Below are 14,228 nucleotides of genomic sequence, written 5' to 3' on the forward strand. Positions count from 1 at the left end.
TTATGCACTGTAGCCCGCCAGGCTCCTCGGTCCATGGAATTTTCCAGGCAAGAATACTGGAGTAGGGTGTAATTAATTTCCTTTTCCAGGGAATCTTCCCGACCCAGGAATTGAACCTGCATCTTTTGCAGTGCAGGCAGATTCTTTTCCCCTGAGCCTCCGGGTAGCCCACCCTTGGCTATAAATTTCCATTTGTCCTTGTGTTCAGAGTTGCATTCATTTGTCAAATCAAACATCTAAAAAAATTAGCTTTATAATATAAGAGGAGAGAATTGTTTTGGAAAAATTTAGAAAATTAAAATAATATGAAATGTTTGATTATCCAAGAACTACCTGTAAAAACCATGTATGTTTTCAAAAACGTTGAGAATCAGGAAAAAAAACAGTTGAAAAATGAGACTCTTTGAAAGAATGCACATTATTCTGCGTTATTCGTTCAAGAGTTCAGAGACTACCCTACAGTTTATAAAATGAACAAGGAATTCATTTAAACTTTGTTTAGATATAAGCTGGAAATTACCACTGATAAGCTTTTGTTGACAACATATAAAATAACATGCTGGTTTGTTTTGTTTTTTATAAAAAAGGATGCTTTGTTGTGGCAACTCATATGATAGAATTCTGAATTAGTCAGGATAGGCCAAGTTATGGTAACAAATTAATCCTGGAGTTTCCATGGCTTACTACATAAAAGTTTTCTCTCTCATGCTACATGTCTGACATGGATCAGGAAGGGGCTTTACTCCACAAAGTCCTAAGGTAACGGTTAACAATGACCTCCTTACATGGATTCACAATAACCAGGGCAGGAAGTGAGAACAATTGAGGGTGTTGAACCAGTTTTTAGATACTTCATTCAGTGTCCGAAGCGACTCACAGGACCCTCCTTAACTGCAAAGGTGGCAGGAAAAGTGAGGGACATGTGAGTGTTTAGCGTGTGGACCACGCCCCCCGTACAGCGTGTGTCCAGGTCTCCGTGGGGTATGCCTTTGGTCCTCTTCTGTTCTCCACCATGCAGTCTCCTCACTGATCCTACCCAGTGCACAGATACTTGTGTCTCCAGCCTGCAGTCCCCTCCCTCCGCTTTCTCCTTATTCATTTACTTTTTCTTCCAGTTTTACCGAGATATAATGGACATACAGCACTCTATCCGTTTAAGGTGTGCAACATAATGATGTAATTTATACCCATCACGGAATGACTGTCACAAAAAGTTTAGTGAATATCCCTCATCTTGTCATGTCATGTGTTAGTCGCTGTCAGTCGTGTCTGACTCTTGGCGACCTCCGGACTGTACCCCGCCAGGCTCCTCTGTCCATGGGATTTTCCAGGCAAGAGTACTGGAGTGGCGTGCCATTTCCTACTCCAGGGGATATTCCCAACCCAGGGATCAAACCCGGGTCTCCCGCATTGCAGGCAGCTTCTTTACCATCTGAGTCACCAGGGAAGTCCAGTAAAACTCTAGTGATTATCAATCAAGTTCGAAATTGTTTCTTTTCCTGAAAGAATCATCTTAGAGACACAAAATTGTAGCAAAAAAAAAGGCTTTTCTCCTGATGACAACTCTTAGGATTTACTCTCTGCAGCTGTGTTTATATCTTTATCATGTTGTACATTACATCTCTAGTATTTATTTATCTTAGGGCTTCCCAGTGGAGAAGGCAATGGCACCCCACTCCAGTACTCTTGCCTGGAAAATCCCATGGATGGAGGAGCCTGGTGGGCTGCAATCCATGGGGTCGCTAGAGTCGGACACGACTGAGTGACTTCACTTTGACTTTTCACTTCCATGTATTGGAGAAGGAAATGGCAACCCACTCCAGTGTTCTTGCCTAGAGAATCCCAGGGACAGGGAAGCCTGATAGGCTGCCATCTCTGGGGTCACACAGAGTCAGACACGACTGAAGCGACTTAGCAGCAGCAGCAGCAGCAGCAGCAGCAGCAGCAGCAGGGCTTCCCAGGTGGCTCAGTGGTAAAGAATCCACCTGCCACTGCAGGAGACACCCATTCGACCCATGGGTCGGGAAGATGCCCTGGAGAGGAAATGGTAACCCATTCCAGTATTCTTGCCTAGGAAATCCCATGGACAGAGAAGCCTGGCAGGGTACAGCCCATGGTGTCAAAAAAGAGTCAGACATGACTTAGAGACAAAATTTTATTTATCTTGCAACTGAAAGTGTGTACCTTTGGACTGCTTTCATCCAATTTCCCCACTCCTCAACCTCCAGTAACTACAAATCTGATCTCCCCCCTCCATGGATTTGTTGTTGAAGTATAATTGACCTAAAACTCTATGTTAGTTCCTGTTACAACATAGTGGCTTGACACATTTCAAAATGATCACCAGGATAAGTGGTTACAACACGTCACCTGTATTCTCCACACTGAACCTGTAATACCCGCTGACTCATTTATTTTGCAGCTGGAAGTTTGTAATTCCTAATCTTTCTCACCTATTTGTTTCCTCCACTACCGCCATTTTGCCGCCTGTTTGCCCTCTGGATGTATAAATCCATTTCTGTTTTGTTATATGCTGGAATGTAGGGTTTTGGGTTTGTTTGTTTTTTTTTTTTTAAGGAAGGGACTCCCTTGTTCTCTTACACGTGCCTGGAATGTGACAGTCACGTTGCAGAAGCCCAATCAACATTTGTCATCCACAAAAATCATGCTCCTAAAGAATAAAGGGGGGGCGGGGGAGGAAAAAGCATAAGAGAAAACTCTTCACTATGGTCCGGGAAGAACCCACGTGCTCCTGAGCAACTGAGCCCGTGCACCACAACTTCTGAGTCTGCACGCCTAGAGCTTGGCAACATGACAAGCCACTGCTATGAGAAGCCCATGTACTGCAACGAAGAGGACCCCCATTCGCCACAACTAGAGAAAGCCCATGATCAGCAACGAGGACCCAGAGCAACTAAAAAAATAAAGAAAGAAAAAATGTTTTTAAAGACTCACCAAAATAGAGATGAGAAGATTTTGAGCTGAAGACTCAAAATGGACCAAGCTGACATCAGATATTAGTCTAAACTAACGAGAGTCTTCAGGACCAACTAAAATTTGGTGCTTTTTCAATTATCCCAGTTACTGTACTTTTAACACCATGACTTTGCTTTTTGCTCCTCTGGCTTTTAAGTTGGAAATTGTCAGGGTTTATGCAAATGTAATAAAAGAGAAAGTCTGGGACTTTTATTGGCAGGGATTTTTTTTTTTTTTTACACCACCCACTGTCATAATTGATTACATGCTGTACCCTGATGGAAGAACAGAACTTCAAGGCCAATAACAAGTCACAAATACATGGTAAACCATCTGCTTTGTCCGGCGACTGAGAAATAATAATGTGAGCAGTGATCCAAGCAGGAAGGGGCTGCCAGTCCAACTGTGCCCAGTCCTCCATCAGCTTGATATCTGAAGATGCAAGGAGATTTGTTTTGGCAGTCACTCTGTCAACATCTGACATCTGTCACCCAGAGTTCGCCATTACTGCTGCTTCCAAAAAATTATATCTGCCAGTCAAACGGCTTTTCTACTGATGGATGGTGGAAGGAGCCTGCTTCTGCGGAACTCCCCTTTATTTGAATACATGTATCCAGTAATCCCTTTTCATGCCTCGCCTGATAGCCTGTCACTTAGTGGGGGAGAGAACTTTGCCTAAGCCCAAGTTCACTGATGTTTGGGAGAAGGGCAGCAGAATGAAGGGGATACTGTGGACAGAGTAAACGCTTATGGTTTCACTGTTGTGGATCAGAGCAGTCTCTTCTATCATGATCTACAGGCAAGCGATACCTCCCGTCATCTCTGCCCTTTTGGAAAGTTAACATTTGCATTCATAACGCCTTTAAAAATAGTTGACAAGGTACTTAATGTGTTTGCATATACAGTCACTGCCCACTGGAAACTGGTTCCAGGACCTTCCTTGGGTACCACCATCTGTGAATGTCCAAGTCCCTTATATACGATGGTGCGTATATAACGCACCATATACGATTGGCAGGTAACCTATGCACATCCTCCCAGACACTTTCAGTCATCTCTAGGTTACTCAGAATACCCAGAATGTAAAAGCTCTGTGAATAGCTGTCAGCACTCTGCAGATTCAAACTTTGCTTTTTAGGAGTGTAAGTCACTCAGTCGTTTCCAACTCTTTGCAACCTCATGGACTGTGGCCTGCCAGGCTCCTCTGTTCGTGGGATTCTCCAAGCAAGAATACTGGAGTGAGTAGCCATTCCCTTCTCCAGGGGATCTTCCCCACCCAGGGATCAAATCCGGGTCTCCTGCACTACCGGCAGATTCTTCTCTGTCTGAGCCACTAGGGAACTTGCTGGAATTTTTTTCTCAAATATTTTCGATCTTTGGTTGAACCTGTGGATATGGAAGGGCTATGGTCACACACTGCTTGAAACTTACAGTATTAGGTGTTGTACCTACACTACCTCGTGTAATCCCTTTAATAATCCAGCATCTGACAGTTAACAAGCAACGGCCCTGGGATTCAAATGTAGAGCCTCTTGCTTAAGTGAAATGCCCTCTCTGCTATGCCATCCTGACCCTTCCTGTCACTGTGACAATCTGCAGGAAATGAATAAATGTACAACACTGTCAGCAACACTCCAGGCACTGGAGTATTGGGTCTTGATTGGGAAGGTTCCCCTAGAGCCAGGAAGAGTGCTCAGGAAGACCCTACAATCCTGTTCTCCTGGCCCTCGTATCTGGAAAGATTTAGGATGTGGAGCGGGTAAGGCCATAGGAAGTACCATATTGAAGCAGATCTTCCCTACCCTTTTTTCTGGTTTTGTTTTTTAATTTTTGGTCACACTCCACGACATGTGGGACCTTAGTTACCAGACCGGGGATCAATCCTCTCCCCTTGCATTAGAAGACACAATCTTAACCTGGGGACCACCAGGGAAGTCCCCCGTAGACTCTTCATTCTGACTCTGAGATAGAAGTGAATGATTGCTGTCAAAACATCTGATGCATCAAGACTTTCCAGGAAGGTACTGACTGAGCTGTCCAGACTCATTGAGCCCTGCCACAAACGGAAACCCACACGAGCTGAGAGCACTTTCCCTACGTCAAGGCCTCCATTGTTGAGGGACCCTACGCTGAGAACAGCATGAGCCCTAGCAGGGTTCAGGTTATCTTGTCGACAGCAGGATACCTTTGAGATGGTAATCAGTGTTTTTAGCTCCAGCACTTTTCCCTTGCATTTTTTGGCTCTTTATCCCATGTCCTCTTTTTAGGGAAGAGGAGGTGCCAGAGGCCAAGGAAATGACCATCTCTCCTTGGAGGATAAAAAAATAATCTTGACATAAGCAAGGGCTTGGGAGACTGTGATGAGATCTTCCCTGTCCCCTGGACCAGGAAGATTCTCTGGGCTGAGTTGTCATTGTTCAGTCGCTAAGTCATGTCTGACTCTTTGTGTCCCCATGGACTACAGAACACCAGGCTTCCTTGTCCTTCACCATCTCCCGGAGCTTGCTCAAATTCATGTCCATTGAGTTGGTGATGCCATCCAACCATCTGTGGACCCCTTCTCCTTCTGCCTTCAATCTTTCTCAGCATCAGGGTCTTTTCCAGTGAGTCAACTTTTTGAGTCAGATGGCCAAAGTACTGGAGCTTCAGCATCAATATTTCCAATGAATATAAGTCGCGATGGGAGTCAAGCTAAACATGCCCAAGGGCTGGATTTGGTCCATAAATTACTTTTTGCATCTCCAAATTAGACACTGAGAAGAACGGTAAGAAGTCATGAATAGCACCAGCCCATCCCAGGAGAAGTCAGAAGGCAGCAGTGCTGAGAGAGGCTGGGGAGGCAGCTGCCAGTTCTGCTCACCTGTGGGAGGGAGGTGTCGCCCTATACCTGTCTGCCAAGGTTCTCTCTGCAAGTTGCTCCCGCCCATGGCATTAGTGCCACCTAGCGGACTTCCCAGGAAGTTGATACCCACCAAGGCCAGAGGATGGCGGGGGCCCAGCTTGAGTGCTCAGTTGCTCAGTTGTGTCTGACTCCTTTGCGACCCCATGGACTGTAGCCCACCAGGCTCATCTGTCCATGGGATTCTCCAGGCAAGAATACTGGAGTGGGTTTCCATGCCCTCCTTGCCTTCCAGGGCATCTTCTCCACCCAGGGATCGAACCTGTGTCTCGTGCGTCTCTCCAGGTGGACTCCTCACCCACTGAGCCACCTGGAGCAAAAGCCAGAGTCAGAGCAAGTCACCACCAGTGAAATGGAAGCAGTGTTTTGGATAAGCATAGACACCAAGTTCCCATGGGATGCTGAGGCAGGGCCCTGGGACTGTCTTGCTGTGTTCTCAGGCCGCCCAGTTCTGTCTGCCTGTCTGATTGGATCCTGACGGAATCTGCCCCTCAACAGCAGGACATCCCTGAGCCCAAGCAATAAAGCTCAGAAAGGCCGGCTGTATGTATTTTCCTAAAACTCATTTGCTTGAGCAAACCCAACCATCTTGTCAGAAAGCACCCGGAGCCACCCAGGGCATCGGCGTTTGCCATCAGAGCTCTGTGCCGCCTCAGGGGTCTCATGGAAAACCTCCTAAACCGGAGAGCATGGGTTACGTCTGCTCTGCTTCTCCTTGAAGGCCAAGTGTAGTTGGCCCTGCACACACACACGCTGGCCGTGGCTGGTCAGCTCTTTGAGACACGCTGAATCTTCACACCCACTGTCACCACCATTCTTGCTGCCGTTGTTGCTGTAAGGACAAGGCAGAAATGATCCGGTGTAACACTCAGGTCTGAACACTCTCCTCACGGCAGCAGGTTGAGTGTGTTACCTGGGCAACTGGAACTTTTCATTTTGGTGTGACCTCTGTATCCCGACTCAAAGCCCCAGATCTCTGCAAAGTTGTTAGAAAAGTTCTCCCTAAAGCAGAAACAAAGTTAAAGTGTTAGTCACTGAGTCGTGTCCGACTCTGTGACCCCATTGCCTGTAGCCTGCCAGGCTCCTCTGTCCGTGGGATTTTTCTAGGCAAGAATACTGGAGTGGGTAGACATTTCCTTCTCCAGGGACTCTTCCTGACCCAGGGATTAAACCCAGGTCTCCTGCATTGCAGGCACTCTTTACTGTCTGAGCCACCCGGGAAGACCAAAACATCTGGGTCTTACAGGGGGCACCCAGATTGAACCTGGGCCCCCTCCTTGGGAGTGCGGAGTCTTAGCCACTAGACCGCCAGGGAAGTCCCTAGAGCAGAAACAAAAGACCTGGGATTTTGACATCTCTGCTCCACTTGCAGAAAGAACCCTTGCATCCTTTTCATGAGGGTAACATCGGTGTTCCAGAGATGGCAATGGCACCCCACTCCAGTACTCTTGCCTGGAAAATCCCATGGACGGAGGAGCCTAGTAGGCTGCAGTCCATGACTGAGCGACCTCACTTTCACTTCTCACTTTCATGCATTGGAGAAGGAAATGGCAACCCACTCCAGTGTTCTTGCCTGGAGAATCCCAGGGATGGAGGAGCCTGGTGGGCTGCCATCTCTGGGGTCGCAGAGTCGGACACAACTGAAGTGACTTAGCAGCAGCAGCAACATCGGTGTTCACGATGTTTAAAGTCTGAGATTTTCCAAGTGTAAGATGAAGTGGGTCTGAAAATGTGTGTGACGGGGCCAGTGGATGGATCCCAAGCCAGCTGTGCAGGGTGAGGCTTCGGCTTCCTTCCCACCTTCAATACCCAGAGCCCCGAAAGGGAGAAGCCGGCAGCAACTGGACGGTATTTGGGAGGAGAGGTGCCGGAGTGTTACTAACAGACAGGGCACAAGCACTGCGGGGCACAGATGGGGGAGGGGAAGGGAGGGAGGGACCTGGCTGCACTGTCGTGCAGAAGAGGATTCCAAGGATGGTTAAGAGCAACAACCAACCAAAGAGGTCTTGGAAACTCCCGAGAGGCCCAGCGGACGCCACTAGGCAGAAACCCAAGAAAAAGTTATGCCTGCTTTCCTCCAAGAACACTGGTAGTCCACGGCAGACAGAGACAAGGGGAACTTCTAGAGTGCTTCTAAGATGAAGCATCCTGTGGAGTGGAGTTACTAGGGGATAACAACGAAATGTCTTCATCCGGACTGTTCCTCCATGACCACTGTTACCCTTCCTGCTCGCAACTGGGGTCAGAATTAAACTGGAAAATAGCCTAAAGTGACTTTTTCCCCCCTTAGAGACTAGGTTATTATTTTCTGTCTCTACAGCTCTATTTCCTTTAACATTTTATTGTTTAACCCCCATAGAAATTCACATTTTTAAATTTTCATATTAGAAATTTTTATGTTGGAGTGTAACTGATTTACAATGCTGTTAGTTTCAGGTATATAGCAAAGTGACTCAGTTATACCTTTATCTTTTTCAGATTCTCTTCCCATATAGCGTATTGAATAGAGCTCCCTGTGCCATACATAGGCCCTTGTTAATTGTTTTATAACATACAGACATGTATCTGTACCTTAAGTCCAACCTCCTACTTTATCCCTACCTACCATCTCTCCCCTTTAGTAACCATAACTTTGTTTTCTAAATCTGAGTCTGTCTCTGTTCTGTGCACAAGTTCCTTTTTTAAAGAACCCACATGTAAGTGATACAATATGGTATTTGTCTTTCTGTCTGGTTTACTTCACTTAGTATGATCATCTCTAGGTCCAACCATGTCGCTGCAGATGGCAGTTTCCTTCTTTTTCACAGGTGAGTAAGATTCCATTGTATATATGCACCACATCTTCTTTATCGACTGACTTTGAAAGAGACAGGGAACTACAGAGAAAATGAATTTTCTCAGCAACAGCAACGGGCGTGACCCATCACTCTTGGGAAAGAGGCTAGTCTGAGTTTCTGAGGTCATGGAGCAACTGGCAATTCGTTTAAGGGTGGCCATTCCCACCCCTTTCCCAGGCTCTGCCTCCCCACCCTTTCCTCCAAGATAGTGGTAGTCCAGTCCTCAAGGGAGGGATAGAGAGAGAGAATCAAGAATCAGGTAGGAGCCATGAAGAGTGGGAAGCAACCAGGAAAGCTGCAGTGGTCAGTTCTCCATGGACACACCCCACCCAATCTAGAGATGGGGCTTCCCTGGTGGCTCAGTCGGTAAAGAATCCGCCTGCAATGCCGGAGACCTAGGTTCCATCCCTAGGTTGGGACGATCCCCTGGAGACAGGAATGGCTCCTCACTCCAGTATTCTTCCTGGAGAATCCCATATATGGAAGAGCCTGGCAGACTACATTCCATGGGTCACTAAGAGTTGGACACGACTGAGCACACACACACACAATCTTGAGATGGCACCTCAGAAGCCAGAAGATGCTCACTCAGACCCAGGAGTGAAGAGCTGGCAATAATCAGGGGACAGCATCTGAGGTCAGTCACGAAAGCAGTGACTGACGCACCTCTTGAAAGCGGTCTGAGGCTCCAGTTTTTTACAAGAGGGGTGCCTGGGTGATCCTTAAGTGTTGCTGTTGTTGTTGTTTTTAAAAGGCCATCAATGGCTTGCACCCAAGTGACAGACCTAAATGAGCCTTCAGGTTAGGATCCACATTTTACCCCAACACCAACTATGGCCAAGAGTTCTGACCCGAGAAGGTTGTGCTCCACACTGAGGACTGCTGGTCTAAAAAATAAGTCAAAGAGCCAGAGACTTTAGGTCAAGGTGAGTTTATTGTCCAAATAGCATAATCTAATTGCATCCAAAACCATTTTCAAATCCATCTTTAAGCTAGTCAGAAAAACAGGTTATTATTTTTAAAAATCACTTAACACTGAAAGATAGGACCTCAGAAAAGGCAGCTTGACTATACCATGCCACCATCATAGCCAATACAACATTTTTTTTCCCATACTTCCTAAAAACCTTCCGTGTATACTGATCATGCTGCGTTAGCACTTGCTTGCACGCCGACCAAATAAACACCCACACCTCTTATAGAGTACATGGTGAGAGATTAACATTGACTCGATATGGCATCACACTCGTTTAAAGCAAAAAAAAAAAAAAATTATAATAATAATAAAAGAAAGTCCAAGACGAGAAACTGTAACTGAGAGAGAGAGATCTGAGGTACATGGTACAAGGGTAATGAACATAATGGAAAAAATCCAATGGCCCCGTGACACGCTGGGGATTTCAGAGGTGGTGAGCAGTAAGAAATAGAACTAAGAAGAAAAAAAAAAAAGAGAGAGAGAACTGTTTAAAAAAAAAAAGGATAGGCATCTGTGAAAATACACTGGCTACTGTAATGGCTACAGTCAGTAAGGCACTTTTTTCCCCCCAAAGAAGGCTGCAGGCAAAGGAATAAATGTGACAGCAAGAGCATGCGTGTATAAGTCTGCCGAAGGCTTCCGGAAACCCAAGCCAAGAAACGGGTCTGAGGGCCCACGCAAGTCTAGAAGCAGAGACACCGGAGGAAAGAGATGGTTCTGGGTTGTTTAGAATCCAGAACCAGGAAAAGCTGGGTGGGATGAAGAAGCCATAAACATCCTAATGAATTTCCCGCCTTGTTTCACACCAACGGGTGACGGGAACCATGCCGAGCCCACAGCTGAGGAGCCTGCGTTCATTCTAAAGCTACAGGGCGCGTGTTGGGTAAGGGACTTCACCGTCTCAGCACTGATTTCCCTTTTAAAGCTATTCTTGGGGTTGGACTGTCTCAAAGATAAACACGGAGGAACCCTTTTGGCTTAAAAGCCAGCTGGCTTACTCAAGATTTCCTGCTCATTCTTATCTCCCGTTCCCACTCTACCAATAATTCTTTCTTGAACTAGAAAAATCAGTATATTTACATGATATAAGGTGCACGTCTATTTCTTCTCCCAGCCCTGTCCCCCCATGGCCTGTGGGGAGAACAGTCTGCTGCCCTCTTTGAGAAAAAGTCATCCAGTCCTGCCGTCCTCCTCAGCGGGCAGTCCCAGGGCTCCTGGGGCCCTTGGGGGTGGGCAGCAGCCTCCTCGGAAGGGAAGACCCCGATGCCTACAGCCAAGGGCCGCCCCTCCCGAGTCACACGTGCCCGACTCAGGTGAGGACAGGAGGCAGAGCAGGGCCTCCAAACAACCCACAGACCAAGGGGGACCTGGCTGGGGAACACTGGCTGCTCAGTGGGGTCGGGACAGTTCCAGAGGACAGCCTCCGTGGACAGAAGCCCCTTCTCTCGGCTGGAAGGGGGGGTGCAGTCTGCTGAGGCACCCATCCCCTGCCCCCACCTGCAGGCTTCTCGGCTGCGATGGACAACCCACGTGGAACTGACTTATGCTCAGCATATATTTTTGGCATACGAGGATTTTCACCCCCTAGGATTTGGCCAAAACAGGGGAAGGAACAAAATTTGGCCGGCAAGGGGAACAATCAGTCCCCACTGATGGAGAAAAACAAACAACCAAAAAAAGAAAAGAAAAAAAAAACATAAAAGAGAACAAAGGAAAGGAGAGATACAATGACAACAAGGTAGGAAAAAAACCAGAATAGGTTTGGAACCTCCTTCACGGGAGGAGAAAAAAAAAATGCACCTGAATGCCTCTGGGACAGAAACTCCTACCGAGGAAACCAAGATCCAAGATCCAAGGAGAGGGCACGAGACAGTTCAACAATGCCTGGGCCCGTCTTCTGTTTAAGGAAGAAGCAGGCAGGAAAGCAGAAACTACGTAGCACCCTTCCTAGCTGCAACACTAGGCACGAGGAGGAAAAGGAGAAAAAGCTAGAAGGTCCCGGGGACCCCTAGGGCTCCAGGGAAAGTGGAGAGTGAGAGACTGCGGGGGGGGGAGTCTGTTGGCCTGTATCCTTCCTTATTTCTCTCACTCGCTGCTTCTGTTTGAGCTGAGCAGCTGGTCACTGTTAGAGGGATCTGTACCTCCCTTTCTCTTTAGGTTCCAAGACTCTCAAGAACTCTAGGGCTCATGCTTTTCTCCACCACGCAGACTCCCCCCGACCTTGGGGCCCAGAAGAACGGCCTACGCGGGATGGCCTCTTGATAAAACACAGGCCGCTCAGCCTTTCTCCCCCAAACCTCAGAATTCACTGCCCACTGGCCCACCAGGAATCCTGAGCATCTCAGGATCACATAACTCACCGAGTCCTGAACCCTTCTAACCCACGTCAACGGAGCCTGACTCACCTGGGATTCCATCTCTGGGCAGAAGCAGCCTGCCCACCTCCCTTCAACCACCGATCCGATACTCACCCCGACCCGTTTTCCCGATCATGCCAATTCAGCGCACTATTTAAAACCTGAAAACCATTCAGTGCCACTCAGCGAGGACCATGCCCTTGCCCCAGCATTTTGCCTGTCACAGGCCAGACAGGTGGGAGCAGTTCCCATGGCAACCCTGCCTGCCGCAGGTTCAGACCTAGGAAACCCTCTGAAATCGTCCTGAAGGGGGGGGCCCAAGGGGCTGCCAGCGTCCAGGAAAAGAGAAACTTGCCAGAGAGAGAAACATGCTGAAGGAAGGGAAACTTCCCAGGTGAAAGGAGAACTGGAAGCAGGTGTGCTTTAGAAAGGCCCGCCTGATAAGGCTCTCTGAACAAACAGCCTGTTCAAATGGCTGGAACCCAAGTGCAGATGCTGCGTGCCCAGCACACCGCATCACTCAGCGCTGTGTGTCGGCCTTGCGGGGGAGGGGAAATCCCTTGGTCCAATTGCATTTTTTCCATCATGATGAGGATACCGGAGTCAGAATGGAAGCCTGATGACCTTCAGCACTGAAGAGGTCCCTGGGCATGAGACCCTGGGGTCAAGCCCCCCACCTTCCATCAGGGAGAGGCTGTGGCCCCTTCCCCCCTCCGCCTTCCCTAACTGATGGGCTCCCAAGCAGAAACTGTACGGTTGTGAGGTATTAATGAGAACAAAAATGTGAACCATTTTCTTTCGTAGCTATTGATTTTGTCCAGTAAACCTGAGGTAAAGAATACTCTGTCTTTGAAGGATGTGATCAGAGAGGGAAAAAAAAAAAAAAAAAACCATGAATACGCAACCAGAAGAAAACACACTATGTATGGAAGAGGGCTTTTCCAGTACGAAGAACTCCTATCTCAACCAACTACTTCAGGACTTGGAAATTTAAGCAGTAAAATAATATATTATAAAAATGTTTATATAATAGCAGCACACTCGGTGAAACATTACAGCTAGGTACTGTTAATGTGGATAACGATGAATGATCTTAGCTTCTTAGCAGCGCAAAAAAAAAAAAATAATAAAAAACTGAACATAATAAAATGAAAAATAAGAGACCCCTTAGATTTTTCTCCATCTTAAACCCTCAATACTATGAAACAAGGCAGAATCTGCGTATAAAATAATTCTTCAGAGTAGCCCTGTTCTGATCTTATTTTTTTTTTTACTTAAAAAGGCAAATATTTTAATAGCTTCATTACCTGTCAATTATAATTGTGCAAAAAAAAAAAAAAAAAGTTGGTGCTTCAACCTCTCTGCTAACTGAATGCCTCTAAGACGTGGAGAGGAAAAAAAAAGTTCAAGTACGCTGAATGCAACTTTGCAATGAAATCAACAACAAAAGAAACTCAACGGAAACGGGAACAAAATGTCACACGGATGCCCCGCTGTCTGTCTTTGCACCAGCAATCATGTTTCTTTCCATGTCCAAAGGGGAAGTACAGAGGTGGGAATTAAGATCCTTGTGTGCCATCAAAATGGTTACAGATCTCTGCTTTTAGGAATGTTGTCATAGGGATTTTCGCGGAAGGGGATGTGTCTTTTGAGTCCCCGGAGGGGAACCCAGAGAGTGTCGGATACAGGACAGCAACCTGACTCGGGGGGGGGGGCAGGGGGCAGGAGGGGAGGGGACACAGGAGGAGGAAGGAGGCCTCTGCTCTGTATGATTTGCATAAACCAATCCATCTACCCCCTCGGGAACAATTTTTCAAAGTGCTTTTCGAATGGAATGGTTTATACCAATGCTCACCTGTGGACCGGACATGCCAATCAGCACCAAAAAAAAATTAGGTTTTTTTTTTTTTTCCTAATGAGGGATGCCAAGGTCGCATTACTCTCTTGAACACCTCAGGAGGAAAAAAAAAAGTTCTAGATCCCACCCTGGGGCTCTGTCTGCCTCCATTTCACGGAGTTTGGGGGATGGCCCATAGCTAGATTGCCCCTTTAAGATAAAAATGGGGTGGTGTCCGCAACGAACCAAGTTTGGAAGAAGAAGCAAGGTATTGAAAAACATGAAACCCAGGATCCAATCACCTGTGTCCAACGGGCAGAACAGAACATCTCTTTCAGGTAGCAGC

The sequence above is a fragment of the Bos taurus genome, chromosome 5 (genome assembly GCF_002263795.3).
Source record: "Bos taurus isolate L1 Dominette 01449 registration number 42190680 breed Hereford chromosome 5, ARS-UCD2.0, whole genome shotgun sequence".
NCBI lineage: Eukaryota > Metazoa > Chordata > Mammalia > Artiodactyla > Bovidae > Bos > Bos taurus.